This window comes from Athene noctua, chromosome 26, assembly GCF_965140245.1.
Source record: "Athene noctua chromosome 26, bAthNoc1.hap1.1, whole genome shotgun sequence".
Lineage (NCBI taxonomy): Eukaryota > Metazoa > Chordata > Aves > Strigiformes > Strigidae > Athene > Athene noctua.
In genome coordinates this window covers 6,766,948-6,781,826 of record NC_134062.1, presented here as the reverse complement: position 1 = coordinate 6,781,826, position 14,879 = coordinate 6,766,948, and the positions used below count along the sequence as shown (strand labels likewise).

The window sequence follows — 14,879 nt, the reverse complement described above, 5'->3', positions numbered from 1 at the left end:
CTGAACTATTCAGAGTTCGTGTCTCCATGGAGGTGTTCACGTCGACAGGTGTCACAGAAGTAAATTCAGATAAAGCAGAACCATCACCAGACACTTTTACATGGTTGCTAGTCAGAGACGGTGCTGAGTTACCAGCTGAAAGGCAAATAAAACTAAACAAAAATCCTAACATTTATCCGTATTACTTTCCACCTCGGATTTAACCGTTGTAAAACAAATTGTTTAACAAGAAAGGGAGGTTTTCCTAGAAGGAGCAGGAACTGATTTTCCTCGGAAAGGCAGGTTTGGCTAAGTATCCTGGCCTGAACAAGCAAAGACAAATTCTCCATTTAGCATAGCGAGATTGGCTGAAAAAAGCCCCAATCAAAACCCAAACAAAAAAACCCCACCTGAGGTTGGACAACTTTTGAAGTTTTGCTGGCACGAATGTGTCAATTAGGAATGAGAAAAAATATCACACCCTTAGCTGACATAACTATGCTGGCCAAAGGGAGGGAAGAAAAAGGAATAGTTGTGCCAGGTAGTTTATTATGGTTTTGGGAATCTGCCATAGTCTGTACCTCCCCGAGGAACATTTATCAATCAAACCATGCCGCTGTTGCTATACCACCAAGCTTTTAGAGTATAAGGGAGGCCTGAATTCCCCGGAGATTGATAAAAACTATTAAATAACAATTACTTCATTAAAAGCAGGGCTTGTTCACCCTAATGCCACAGACTGGAAAGGCACTTCAGGATATACTTTATGCAGCTTGTTGACTGGAGAAATGTGTCAGCGATCAGCTGATTCAAAGGAGTTTCACGGCCGTTGTTGAGCACCACGTGTTCTTCCTGGGTTATGTTGGGAACCTGCTGAAAGCTCACGGGAACCTCTTGGGATATGCTGAGGTCTCCTGCATTGTCCCCTGACCTGTTGTCCTCACGGGCCATCACAGCATTCCTGTTGTGTTCCTACACCTTTCCGTGGGGTTGCACCGCAAACCCAAGTCACGGCAGCGACTCAGATTAAAAATAATCTTCTGAAGTTGATGCTCTTACAGCAGAAGAGCATGAGCAGTGGTGGCAGCCCAAGCGAGGGGACGGCGGAGCAAAGCGCAGGAAACGCGACTTTCTTAGGCTGAGCTCCCTGCCAAAGCCAACACGCTGCAAAGTTACAGCCTCAGTCTGCTGCAAATGAGATGAATTCACTGAGGCACAACCAAGCCACAACTTCTGAGGCCTCCTGTGTGGATTTGACAGGAATACAATTCCTCTGGGTAACATCAGAACACTGCCCAATGACACCACCTGTCTCAGCCCAAACTGCCAAAGTATCATGTCTGGGCCACAAAACTCTTCCTGATATCACTTCTAAAATGTAATATTTAATTACTTCTAAAATGTAATATTTAATTACAATTGTCCAAACTGTTGGCAACAAAAAGAATGAGGAAAAGAAGGCTGAGGGGAGCCCTCATCCCTCTCTGCAGCTCCTGACAGGACATTGCAGAGAGGCTGGGGCTGGGCTCTGCTCCCAGGGGATCAGGGACAGGACAAGAGGGAACGGCTGGAAACTGCCACAGGGGAGGCTCAGGCTGGGCAGGAGGAGAAAATGTTTCCCAGACAGAGTGGTCAGAGAGTGGAACAGGCTGCCCAGGGAGGGGGGAGTCCCCATCCCTGGGGGTGTTTAAGGGCCGTTGGGATGAGCTGTGGGGGGATGTGGGGTAGGGGAGAACTTTAGAGTCAGGCTGAGGGTTGGACCCGATGATCCCGAGGGGCTTTTCCGACCTGAATGAACGATTCTGTGAAAGCTAGGATGGAAAACAGCTCCTGACTCGTTGACAATCACGGTGACCAAACAGGAGCGTCTTTCTATACATACAGCCTTACTGTGTCCCCAGTATTATGATGTGCGTGCGTTTTCCTTCCCTTTTCAGTAAGGAAAATCCCACGATGCAGAGGCTCTGAGAACAAAATACAATAGTCAACCTTGCAGCCCTGGCCAGCATCTCCCATCTCACACACCCTGTCTCTTTTCAAAGACCAGGGGAAACCAGGAACAGAAAAGCAAAGAGCGGATTTCAAGACTTGCACATTTATGTGTACAAAAAGGTAAGTGCTCCCTCGGCGGGTGTCCAGGCGTACAGTGACCCAGCACCGCTATTCTGAGCAGGATAATGGCAGCTTCCATTATGGGACATCCTCCCAAACGCCTGCCTGTCCCCCTGCAACCTTATTAAGACTTTGCCACAGGAAAACAAACCCATGCTAAACAAATAAAGAACACCTGCTTTATCTCCTGTTGCCATCACTAATATTTTGGTTTTTGAACTCACGCCTAGACAAAATCCTCTTCACAGGACCCCTGACAGCAGCATGTATTCTAACATAGGGTTAGTAAACTTTGACTCGAAGAGAAAACCTTGGAGGGTGTATGCTGACCCGCATTCCAGCACATGGCCAGCCTGTTTGTTTCTCTTATTATTAACAGTGATTTTACACGCTACAGAACCCAGCTGTCCCTGCTGTGAGGAGAGCGTGGTGCTAAGGTCAAAAGCAAGAACATGTGTGGCTGCGTAGTTTAAAATACATAAACAAACCGCAATATCCAGTCACAAAATCAAAGATAGAAAAAGGTGTGGAAATGCCATTAAAAAAAAAAAAAAAAAAAAAAAAAAAAGCACAGCGAGGTATTGCAAAACAAAAGCAAAATCCATCCTCTCTGAAGAGAGATTTACAGCAAGTCAAGCTAAAATTTTTCCAGGGTATTAGCCCCTCCAGACCCATTCTCTAAAATTAAACTCTACTGAAGGGAGAGAAAGAGCAGCAACAGACTCTTCTGAAGAAAAAGCAGCACCAGAAATCAGGAGATGAGAAGCCGGATTTGGTTTTGCCACAATATTTCCTATGCTCCTGGTTCTGCAAACACTCCAGAAAACATTAAACTGTGTGAGTGGACTGAGTTCAGCTGCCTCCCCACACAGCATCAGTTATCTCGGCCCCTCCTTAAAACCCCAGTAAATATTTTTAATAACCATCCTTCACACTTCGAAAGACACAGTGTGGACCCACATCTTCCTGAAGAGAAATTATACAAAGCCAAGAATTGAGTCACATCTCCCAGTTCTCTGTCATGTTCCTTAGCAACAAGACATTTTACTCCCTTCCTCCTGCCACAGCAGACTCTATTTTGGAAGCTAATTTATACAGCCCTAAAAAGCCAACCAGAATCGGGAACCATGCACCACCAAGCACCCTCCTTTAGTCCTTGGACAGGACGCTGGTTTTGAAGAAGGACCAACCAACACCACGCCAGTAATTGCACTAATCTCTACACTGGGCTCCCTTGCTGGTCGTAAAGATTTTCAGAAAGAGATTTTAAAATTCCATAGATGTGAAAGTTTAAAAATATCCTTCTGTCTCTAATAACCTTCATAAATGTGTACTTACTGATTTGCTCTATAAAGAAAAGAAAAATAAAAATGCTGTGTGCTTTTTGATGCTGCAGCATTTATCTTGTGCCAGGCTGACATCAGTTAAGGCTGGTCTCTGTGATATAAGGAGTCACGAAATATGTTAAAGGTGATTAATTTCAATGTCATTATATAAAAACCATTAAAATTAACCATGACAACAAGAACCAGACAAGAATAAGCCCAAGATTTCTAGCTATCACGAGAGCACCATACACATGAAGAGTAAAGCAGGTCATTAAAACTGATAAGTGCTGTTGCTGGTTTTATTTACAGTCTAGTAATAACGAAGCTGCATTTATTCTTGTATCTGCCCAGGCTTTTGGAGCCATCCCTTGGGCCGTGTCTGTAAGCAATAACCTCAGCAAAACTGCAACGCTTCCTCACTCTTGCCAGCATCAGCCTTTAGCCCAAGTTGGAGTACTGGCTTCTTTGGGTTAGCAGAGGAACATCTGGCACCAGAGACTGACCAGCTTGGCAACTCACTGGGTGATTTTTCATGCCCAGATTACACAAAAACCTCTGTCAGCTTCCGCTGCATTTGGGTCTAATCAGTCCTCTTCCAGAGACAGCAGATTGCAAATTCAAAAGCGTATCTGACCAGCAGCACTGACCGCTTTCAACATTTATTTAACTAAAATCACACATCTGTAATGATATGCACAAAGATTATCTACAGTTTGAACTGTCTGGAGAAGGTTTCTTCATGTCAGTGAGAAAATGCATGCGAGAACCAGGAACTATTTACAATGGCAAAAAACTCTTTCCATGCTCTTCACTGCCAAATTCTGGCAAATTTGTTGAGCGTTTAAAGTGGGATAAGAATGATAACTGCAAGGTTAGCTCGATGCAAAAGTATGTCACCTATGTAGATGGGGAAGTCTGGTAGCAAGAAATCTGTGATACTTTCCAGGTTAAAGATATATCTGATCTTTTCATAGACTGTAAGGCCATAAGGGAGCACTAAGATTATATGACTTGACCTCCTGAACAAACAGACCACAGGCCATCTCTGAATTAATTCCCTGAAGTACAGCATACCTACCCCGAGGGAAGCAGGATACGGTTGGGAGATATAAATCAGGTAACTGAATGCTAACTGAGAAAGGAGAGAGGTTTCAAAGGTACAAGGGCTGACAAGGTCAGTCTATTAATTCTATTAACACGTCTGAATTGTACTTGGGGGAAAAAAAAGCAGCGTTATCTAATAGAGTCTTAGTGACAATGCAGCAGGGATGGGCTTTGCTTAGGTAACACAGGGGCCTCGAGGGTTTGCAATAGCATCCTGGCTTGTACCAGCACTGGCGTGGCCAGCAGGGACAGGGAAGGGATCTGAGCCCTGGGCTTGGCACTGGTGAGGCCGCCCCTCGATGAGTGGGTTCACTTTTGGGCCCCTCACCCCAAAAAGGCCATTGAATGACTCGAGCGTGGCCAGAGAAGGGCAACGGAGCTGGGGCAGGGTCTGGAGCACAGGTCTGCTGGGGAGCGGCTGGGGGAACTGGGGGGGTTCAGTCTGGAGCAGAGGAGGCTGAGGGGAGACCTCCTGGCCCTCTGCAACTCCCTGCCAGGAGGGGGCAGAGAGGGGGGATGAGTCTCTGGAGCCAAGGCCCCAGCGCCAGGCCCCGAGGGAATGGCCTCAAGCTGCCCAGGGCAGGGTCAGGCTGGCTCTGAGGAAGGATTTCTGTGCAGAAGGGGCTGTTGGGTGTTGGAATGGGCTGCCCAGGGCAGGGGGGGAGTCCCCGGGATCCCTGGGGGGGTTGAAGAGTCGGGCTGAGCCAGCGCTGAGGGATCTGGGGGAGTTGGGAACGGTCAGGGGAGGGTCATGGTTGGACTGGAGGAGCTTCAAAGTCTTTTCCAACCGAGATGATTCTGTGATTCTATGGGAGGTGAGGAGATAACAACACATGGGGCTGCAGTTCAGAGGAAACAAGTTATCAGAGGCCAAAACTGGAAAACAAGGGGGAGCTGCAAACAAAATGACAGAGATGAGGGCACTCAGCACACCAGGCAGCGGTGACAGCAACTCACGTGTCACAAGGCCAGCAAAGGCAGACAAGGGGAGCAAACTGGGAAATGTAGAGCTAGGAGAGACACCTGCAACATCTTCCTTCTGTTTTGTTCATACTACATTTTGCTAAACCTCTGTGTGTTCTAGCAGAGCTTAATGCAGTCCTTTTGCTTATCTCACTTACCTTGGAGATTAATGATCCTCTTGAAAAATAACATTCTGACTCAGTTGTGCATCACTAGCACAACTAAACATCAGATCTGCCCGTCAGACAGACAGTGCTGGTCAATCACCCACGTTCACTTTGGGATATTATGATCCCTTGACCTTGCACGCCCAAGCACACGCTACACCTATATCTACATGAGATCCTGACATTAACATATACTGATGCCTTTATGTAACACTGAATTTGCACTAAAAAGAAGACAGTACTGTAACTTGAACATATCTCTAACGCTTTCATAATTCAGATAGTTTGAAAAGAAACCCTATTTTAGAACAACCCCAGTGGCGTGGTAGCATCAAGGACAGCCATCAACAACCAAGTAAGCATCACGATCAACCAGGTAATTGTGTGTTAGACACTCTCCAGATACTTGCACATAAGAAGAGAGGGGAGAACAGTCAAGAGCCAAGATGCCACCCAACCCATTAGGTGACACCAGAGCAGGTTCAGCTGTACCTCAGCCATCTCTGCAAGAAGTTTCTCCAACTCAACATGCTCCAGTGATGGAAATAACACACATTCTCTGTTGGTAATTACCTGAGCTGCTAGCTATCCTTACAGATGGAGTTTCTTAATGGGTGACGTCAGCCTCCCTTTAATGCAAACTCAACCAAATGTTTATTGTCCTGTCTACAGCAGCCATGGCTTCAGACAAGTCAAGAATTGACTGTTCTCAAACTCATACCTACTTGAAGGCAAACTCCTTTATTCAAACACCAGCTGTATGCTGCATGCAGTAACCTTCCTTGATCAAAAGGCTTCAAAACATTCTAAATGAGGTTGCAGCATGGCTGCTTGAGCCTCACCCACGCTGTTTTTACATCTGCTACAAATGGTAGCAGTGCTGCAGGATATTTTCCAAAACTTGACAGTAACCCAAGCCAACCCTGAATAACATCAAGTACTTTGGACACACGCACGCAGCCCAGAGCTTTCACTAGTCATTCAAACACAAATCACGCTTCAGTCCGATCCTGACATCAGCTAAACCAGGATAACCGGAGTAACTACAGCAGTCAAGTTACTCCAGTTTTGCATGGCAGCTCGCTCCAGCTTGGGTGGTGGGAGGAGGCAAGCAAGGAGAAAAGATCTGACATGAATCAACAAACAGCAAAAGTTGAATAATTGCGAGTTTGGCAGATGGAGCCCAATCCTGGAGCGAGAGGGTGTTTGCTCTTATGCAAGGCCTTGGGAAGAAACCTTTTTTGTAATTCCATCAGGAAGGGATATGAGCAATCCATCTGGAATAAGGAGAGTTGGGTCAAAGCACACCACCTCCCTTTCCTTACACCACGCGGCACAGCCGTTACCTCAATCCTCAGCGTACAGACTCCTCTGAAGTATGCAGTACTCCCAGTAGGACAAGTAACATCACTGCTGCTCTCCCAAGCCCTTCACAAAAGATGTCTATCTCCATTTTCACTAGCCAGAGGGCAGCTGTTTACAGCCCAGACCAGCTACTTCCAAATTACAGTGACCTACTCTTCCAAGATTGATATCGTTCTGGTTCTTTTTCTATTTACAACCCCGAGTTTCTAAATGGTTTATACTTCAGCTGCTAACACCTGCATTAAGCCCTGAGATGATTCTGCCTTTGGAAGCAAAATTCCCACTCACCTGGAGTGGAAACAGTATTGAAGGCAGCTGACCTGAGCCTCATCCCTGTCAGAGTCACTTTATACAGCACGGGCAGGATACAATAGCTTTAAAGGGGATGAAAATAACATTTTCCCATACATCCTCCTCACACAGCTGAAGAAGTGTGGAAAAGCTGAAAATGAAAATTGGGCCCAATACGTTTGGGGATTTGCAGCAAACTAAATCTGCTTTCTAAGATTTAGGAATGCAGATATTGCATTGTTTCGCCTGCTTTACTCTTTTCCTTTATCTTACCAGTTCAGAGCTTTGATTTCAAATGAGACTCTTTTATTGTGCCTGTGTGGTGCCCAGAACAAAGGAGGTCGGGGAAGAGTGGAAAGGGAAGGCCTCCTGTCTTCTCTGTCATAAATAATAAGATCCTGCAGGGCATTTAGTCCTTAAAATGGACTATAGCTTCTAGGACGTTTTCTGAACAAATAAGAACAGACGAGCCATGGCTACTTGCAGAGTGTCTACTGTGATCACGGTAACTCTCCCTAGGAATTTTATTTTTCAGAGGGTGCATTCACTGCCCTGGGGCTCCGGCAAACAAAGGACCAGCATTTTTAACCAGGAAGCCCCCTTCTCCTGAACAACAGCATCAATAATATTAATGCTTAGGAATGCATCCTATGTCCTCCGAGTGCCAGTCTGGGGAGGGAGGGAAAACAAAAAGATAAAGTGATATGCAAAAATCTATTGAAATTCAAATTCTAGACATTCCCATCTGTCAGCTGCCTCTTTGGGAGCTAGGTATAAAATCTGAGCAGGAAGCACTGATCTGGCATCTCGGCAACCCCGAGGACCGCGCGGGAATACTTGACTGCGCAGGAGGGGGCCTGCAAGCTGAAATTCCTTCTCCCCTGGGATTTGGGTGGGAATCCTCACACAAATCACCCCGGACATGAAAGAGCCTCACTTAACAGCTCTGGCTTGCTACACACCCCTGACCCTAGACTAAGTCCAATAAAACAGTTTACAACTATGGACCTCGTGAGTAGAAAGGCACAACAGAAACCTGAAGTCAGAGGTTAGTTAAATGGTAACAGAAGTAAAACAATTAGCAAAAGGGGGGGGAGAGGGTGGGCAGGGAAGTATGTGGTGTTAGTAAGTCTGGAGTTGGCAAGAGGAACCAGGCAACCTGCCCAAGGGCACAGATCCCTGAGGATCTTCTCTGGCAACAAAAACAAACGAGTCTACAACCCGCAGCCAGGGTGCAGGTGAGAGAACGTCACTGGAAATTATTGAGTAACAGCGACTTTTTCATCTGGCTGAAAACGTGATCCCGGGGATCTGGCTTAAAAAAACGTGATCCCAGGCTACGCCACAGGAGAAGTCATCCGAGAGCCTCCACTGCATCGACCCTGTGTAGGACCCGTCCCGCTCCAGGCGCGGTGTCCTGGGCCGGACACGTCCCCGTGCAGGTCACTTCACAGCACAGCCTGGCCCCCAGAGCCCAACCGGGGGGGCTCAGCTCCCGCACGCCCCACGCCTCCTCCTTCCCCATGCAACATTTGGCAGAAAAGAAAAATCTTCATTCAGAAGATGTTAATTCTCCAAACCCGCAAATTAAATAGCTGGCAAGTTACTAAGCAACAAGTGGGCGCAGGAACCTAAAAATACTCCGGCAGCCTTACATAAGACAGACGCTAATGCAGGGTGGGGAGGGGGGATGAGACCTCTCTTACCTTCCTCTTCCTCTCCTGGTCCCACGGCAGCCCCAGCCCAGGGGCTCTGGCTCGGAGGGGGGGGCTGGAGGGATGAGCTGCTGGGGGAGAGGGGGGATGGAGGGCGGAAGGGATGAGCTGCCGGCGGAGCGGGGGGCTGGAGGAAGGAGGGGATGGATGGAGGGGAGCGCTGCCGGCGGAGCGGGGGATGCGGGATGAGCTGCCGGCGGAGCGGGGGCCGCACACCGCCTCTGCGGCTCCTGCCAGGCCCCTCCCCGGCCAACCCAGCCCCGCCGGCCCGGCTCCACCTCCCGCAGGTGCCTCCTCCCGCAGCCCCGGCCCGGTGGCCGGTCGCCCCGTGTCCCCCCATCAACGCCTCGGATGCTCCGCTGGAGCCGGCGGGTCCCACGCCGCCCCCCCCCCCCCATCCGCAGGCAGACCCCCGGTTTCTCTCGACACCCCCCGACCTCCGTCAGCCTGTTCCCGGGAGGGACCCGCGCTCACCAGCCTCTGCCAGCCCGTGGGTGCCTCTAGGAAAGCACAGGGGTGCGAAGCACGGGGCCGGGAGAGCGGCATCGCCTTTATCCACAGCTCCCTCGTTCCACACACTGAGATAACAGCACCCCAAAACCACGGGGGACCCCCCGCAGTAAGGGCTGAAACCCCGTTTCATGAAGACTGCCAAGGTCAGGGGTACACCGGCACCATCAGTTAAGCCTCTCCCCACTCACACAGTGAATCCTTAAATCCACGCTAAAACGTTCCCCCGGCACGTCCGAAAGGAAGGGAGAGATGCTGAGCACGCCTGAATGCTTCCGTGGGAGCCCGTCCAGGCCGGACACAGGCTGGGCCACGCAGGCGTGAGCCCTCGGCCCCTGAGCTCCGGGGCCAGCAGAGCCACCTTCCAACCCAGGGTGTCCGCTCTGTTCATCTCATCACAGTGCTAAAGAAATGACACCCCCTCGCACTCAGCGTGGCTGTCACCCCGCACGGTTTGTGGCCGCATCGATCAGATCACTGAAAACAAACTCAATTAAAAATTCTCCAGGGGAACAAATTCTATGAGGAGCGATTGAAGGAGCTGGGAGTGTTCAGTGTGAGGAGGAGGAGGCTGAGGGGAGCCCTCATCCCTCTCTGCAGCTCCTGACAGGACATTGCAGAGAGGCTGGGGCTGGGCTCTGCTCCCAGGGGATCAGGGACAGGACAAGAGGGAACGGCTGGAAACTGCCACAGGGGAGGGTCAGGCTGGGCAGGAGGAGAAAATGTTTCCCAGACAGAGTGGTCAGAGAGTGGAACAGGCTGCCCAGGGAGGGGGGAGTCCCCATCCCTGGGGGGGTTTAAGGGCCTTTTGGGTGAGTTGTGGGGAGATGTGGGGTAGGGGAGAACTTTGTAGAGTTGGGCTGAGGGTTGGACTAGATGGGGTCTTTTCCAACCTGAGTGATTCTGCTATTAAAAAACAAAGCAAAATGTGACGGGATCATTTTACAGCGACCTAGTTTACAGCCCAGCTCCAAAAAACCACCTGTACCAGCACAACACAGTCCGAAGCAGAAAGCAGAACAAGCCATTACTTGACTTTACACCAGTGATGCCATCCCTGCTCGGCCACAGGGACAAAAGCCGAGAGGGTCACGGGGCTCAGGAAACTCCAGCTGAACCTTCCAGCCTTCTCCTGGTGCCAGTGAAGCTGGTGGCATTACCTGCATTTATCACACGCTAGAGGAATAAATATTGCTGCTGCCCTGTCTAACCACGCTGACCCCAAGCTCCTCAGTTCACACGAGGCTGCAATGCAGTTTATCAATCTCAGTAATTGCTGTCACATACTTCAAAATGTGAGCTCACTAGATAAGTTGGAAAACCTCAGGGTCAGACGGATTAGAGAGGAATCTGCTTCTATTTAAGCAGGCATCTTGATGATCAGGAGGGGAAAACTCATTTCATTCGGTGTTTACAGTTTCTCCTCAAGCAAATGTGTTATTTTCAAAATTGTTTGCTGACTCATATCTCCAAATAATGCTTCTTCTCCAGCTACTTATTATACTTGGTATTTATTACTGGAATTGTTTTGCTTGGACAATGATCATACTATCGCATTACTTTTTTCCTCAGCAGTCAAGCGTGACTCTAAATCCGGTTCTATATGTGCTTATGCACAATTCTGAATACAAAACCTTCCTCCTGATACCAGTTCACCATTCCAGGAATGTTTTTCCTATCAAACCCTGTGATAAAAGTTGGTAAAACCCCAACACAAACAGGGAATGAATCCAACAGAAGCAATGCTGTTCAAAATTTACCTGCAAAACGCACGTACAATTCAAACCAGCAGAACCGTATGCAGGACTGCAGAGCAGTAACACTACCAGCTACCCAAAAGTACCAGGATGTGTTATATGGTCCCTCCATCAGGGGTTTTTTGTTGTTTTTTAATGTAGGCCAGGCAGAATCCTACAAGGCTGACTAACCACGTTGCGACTAACCGCTGCGGTTCACACACTTTGGCGGTGCGCAGTTTCAAACGAGAGCCCTGAGATCACACAAACCTATTTTTGCTAATCAGACAGGAATAGAAGAGCTGCATCACCAGGAACACAGAGCTCCCTCAACCGTGGATTTGGGTTTTACCTCTGAAAATTATCGCTCTGACAATCAACAGTGCTTGAGGAGGTATTTTACTACGTGGTGTACAATGGCACACCTTTCCCCCACCTGCACTTTGCTTCCTGTAAAGAAAAATACTTAACGCTTGTTACAAAATGCTTTTCTTTAAGGAGTGAAGCCTGAGCAGCGAGGGATGTGGCTTTTCTGCACCTGGAAACACCAAGTCTGCCCTTGGCACGGCACTCTATCACGGACACAACTCCTCTGGCTCTGGAGCTCATGGGCTCCGTCCTGGGCAGGGGATCTTCGCCCTCCCCTCTACTGGGCAGTACTGGGATGCCCTCCTTCTGCTTCTGAATATTTGATGGAAAGCAATAAAACAATCTTCACATGTGGGTCTCATTTTGTGTTCCTAATTTCTTTTGCCAGACAATTTTAAGTAACAAAGGCAAGCGTAAGAGATGCATTCTCCACTATTTACGTGTTCATCAGCTTGCAGTGGAGCAGAAGAGGTAGATAATGAATGTCTGTCTTTTAAACACAGCTAACAAGCCCAAGCATTTGAAATCACAGACAAAAGGCTCCATCCACACGCTTGTCACAAATTCAGTCTTTAAAGCATTCTGAAGTTTAACCTATCCTCCAAAATTTATTTCAAACAGAAGCACTGGGAAGGCAGAATAACCTAAAAAAATGTTATTAATATACTCTGCAGCTTCTTCCACTTTCTGGTTTTGCAAATTTAACCACTGGAGGAAGCTTCAAGCCGTTATTAGAAGTTAGGCAGCCAGTATTTTTCAATGCTGCTTCTTACTCAGCTAGATTTATCCTGCAATCAAATACTCTCAAAACTCAAAAAAAAAAAGAATGCCCCAAATAGAGAGACACACACCCCCTTTTAAAAAAGGGTTTTGGGGAGTAACTGAGATTATAGATGAAGGCAGACTGGGAGATTAAAAAATCTCTGACAGAACAGCACAGTGTGCAATAGACTGCCGTGGGATAACCTCAGAGTGATGGGATTTGATTCACAGTTTACAGAGACCAGGTTTGACATAAAAGGATCTCGTGCCCCAGAGTACTTGGACAATCCTGTGGGTCACCTGCTCTTTTGGTGGATGTAGCCATGGTCTGCCACGGCTGTGTAGGTTTGCAAGAAAAATCTTCCAAATATTCCATTTACAAAGGTAAAAATAGTTAGGAATGATGTAATACAGAGCCAAGCGGGTAGCAGAGGACTTTCACTTGCCTTTTCCTATAGCAAAAGCAAGTTCCCACGAGAACAAGTCAAAGAATTTGATGCAAATTTCCCACTGCAGTTACAGGATTAAACGCTGAAGAAGAATGAGCGCGGCGCTGACACGAGCTCTTAAATGAAATCCGGCAGATGAAGCTTCAGATCAGCAAAGTCTTCTGAATTAATCACAGACACAGGCTGATTCATGAGCTAGCGAAGCAAGTCCTTAAAGGCCAGAGTAATGTTATGGTCTGCAGATTGCAGCAGTAAAATTCACCACGAGGGAGAGAGGAAGGAAAGGAGGGAGAGATGAAGAGACAGAGAGAGACAGGGGAGACTTTGCTGCTTGTGTAGGATTTCTGGTAGAAATGTGCCACAGATCCTGTCTAAGCAATGGGCAATCCTTAGGCCATAGCCGTGCCCAAGAAAGCCAAACAAACACATGGATGTGCCAGCATATACTCTCCAGCCCCACTCACTTTTAACATTAATTTATAGCTTCCCACAGACACTTCCTTGCAGATGTAGCAATACCACTGATCCCCAGGGGCAGCAAAACGAGAGCCAGATGGAGTCCGAGCCCAAGCACCACTCCTCTGCGTACAGGGCGGTGATGGTGGAGCTGCTCAGCCTTTGTGAACTTAACAGGACCAGGTTTAATTGGAGATTTGAGATACACACTGGCATGACCCTTGATAAATCCCTATGCCAGTGCAAGAAGAGATCAGAGCTACATGCTAGCATCTCAAGTTAAAGCTGCCTGAAAATATTTCTAAGCCACAACTTGGCTCCCACACTAATTTACAGAATTATTCAGGAGAAAAGAAGAAAAGCAGAGCAGAACAAGCTACCTTTTCCCATGATCCTGAAGCTTTTAGCATAACTGTGGAGTTTTGCTCAAGCCAACTATTATTAGAGTTAAGTCCCATTTTGACAAAACTTGTGAGAAAGGAAAAAAATATCCAGTTTAAAAATAACAAAACCCCCCAACCTGAATAAGTGGAGGACAGGCAGTGTGAGAAAGAAGCACAGAACATGTGAAAAGAAAGTTGGCCTTATTAATAGCACATTGGTGCCTCCAACACCCCTGCACTCAGCCAAGTTTTACCGCTTTACTTCACAAGCAGTCATCCTATTTCGGTGGATTCAACCTCTTGAAAAAGGTTAAGCATGTCAGCCCCAACCACTGTGAATGTTTCCATAACAGAAACACAAATACTTCTCTTTCTTACCTACACAACACACAGATCTACACAATTATTGCTGCACTGATGCGTACAGACTCTGCACAGATCCATATGCCACGCTTGTTCATTTTCTTTTCCAATTAAAATTCCCTGGGAAATGTGGCCAATTACCTGTCAAAATGTGGGAAGCCTGAAGCTACGTCCATGGGTTCAACTTCTCCCGAAAGCCCCAGAGGCTGTGTGTGACCACACATGAGGAAGAAATTGCAGCACAGGGAATCCAGAAATTAATCTGTCTCTTCCTTCTCCCCGTGTTTCAGGCATTTCCCCGGGACTTCAGGAGGCTGGAGGCTGATTTCCAGGGCTGCAGTCACACCAGTAGTGCCTCCCAGTGGAGATGCAGGATATGCTGATAGAAGATGTTTCTCAACTGGCAGAGCTCTGCTACTCCCCTTGACATAACTCAAGCTGACAAAAGGGCTTGTCTGCCAGGACAGCTGTGTTACTCCTCAACTGGGTGTTTAGGGTCATTCTGGTTTGGTTTTTTGGTTTTTTTTTGGGTTGTTTTGGGTTGTTGGATTTTTTTTTTAATACTTACAGCAGACTCAGCTATTAGTGCAAATCCGGGCTGCGGCTGGAGACAGAGGCCTCACTCCCTGGTGCCCCACACCTGTGCTGTTACTGAGATTGTACAAAGAAGCCAAAAGGTCACCAGAGCGATCACCACCTTCACTCCGCTTGCACTTGTGTGAACCCAGGGTGCAGGGCAATGCTCATGTGAAGTAACTTATCCCTGTTAACTACTTGCTTTGCCCACATGGCATTTCTTTCTGAAACTACAAAGGCTCCCCCTTCTT

The 14,879-nt window shown here is 47.7% G+C and overlaps 1 protein-coding gene across 4 annotated transcripts in view; it reads right to left on the bottom strand.

The window, feature by feature from the left end:
• ARHGAP32 (Rho GTPase activating protein 32) overlaps positions 1 to 14,879 on the bottom strand; it is a 260,901-nt gene that overhangs the window by 43,709 nt on the left and 202,313 nt on the right. The window contains exon 1 of one of the 4 annotated variants that reach the window (XM_074927291.1): positions 9,016 to 9,198. The exons of the other annotated variants lie outside the window; for them this stretch is intronic. The gene's annotated coding sequence lies outside the window, so the exon portion shown is untranslated. Of the gene's footprint in view, positions 1 to 9,015; positions 9,199 to 14,879 lie in introns of those variants that run through there. 4 annotated transcript variants of the gene reach the window in all.